Source organism: Salvelinus fontinalis, chromosome 19, assembly GCF_029448725.1.
Source record: "Salvelinus fontinalis isolate EN_2023a chromosome 19, ASM2944872v1, whole genome shotgun sequence".
Lineage (NCBI taxonomy): Eukaryota > Metazoa > Chordata > Actinopteri > Salmoniformes > Salmonidae > Salvelinus > Salvelinus fontinalis.
Genome location: NC_074683.1, coordinates 53,451,606 through 53,452,241, shown reverse-complemented (window position 1 = coordinate 53,452,241; position 636 = coordinate 53,451,606). Strand labels below are relative to the sequence as shown.

The window sequence follows — 636 nt, the reverse complement described above, 5'->3', positions numbered from 1 at the left end:
TAGCGTGCTAACAGAAACCATGATTGATACATTGTGTGCCAACATAACCTACTGTCTAGGGCTGGCACAAGTACAGTATAATTGTGTAACTTTTTTTATTTTACCTTTATTTAACCAGGTAGGCCAGTTGAGAACAAGTTCTCATTTACAACTGCGACCTGGCCAAGACAAAGCAAAGCAGTTCGACACATATAACAACACAGAGTTACATATACATTACATTTTTAGTCATTTAGCAGATGCTCTTATCCAGAGCGACTTACAAGTACATACATTCATACTTTTTTTGTACTGGCCCCCCGTGGGAATCGAACCCACAACCCTGGCGTTGCAAGCGCCATGCTCTACCAACTGAGCCACACGGGGCCTACACATGGAGTAAAACAAACATACAGTCAATAATACAGTAGAAAAATAAGTCTATATACAATGTGAGCAAATGAGGTGAGATAAGGGAGGTGAAGGCAATAAATAGGCCATGGTGGCAAAGTAAATACAATATAGCAATTAAAACACTGGAATGGTAGATTTCACAGTAGATGCGTGTGCAAAGGAGCAAAATAAATACAGTAGGGGAAGAGGTAGTTGTTTGGGCTATTTATAGATTGCCTATGTACAGGTGCAGTGATCTGTGAG

At 40.3% G+C, this 636-nt stretch overlaps 1 non-coding gene across 1 annotated transcript; it reads right to left on the bottom strand.

Moving 5' to 3' along the window:
* Nucleotides 1-292: 292 nt before the first annotated feature.
* Nucleotides 293-368, bottom strand: trnaa-ugc (transfer RNA alanine (anticodon UGC)). The gene has a single exon. It is a non-coding gene; the product is annotated as a tRNA-Ala (tRNA).
* Between the last annotated feature and the right edge of the window lie 268 nt (nucleotides 369-636).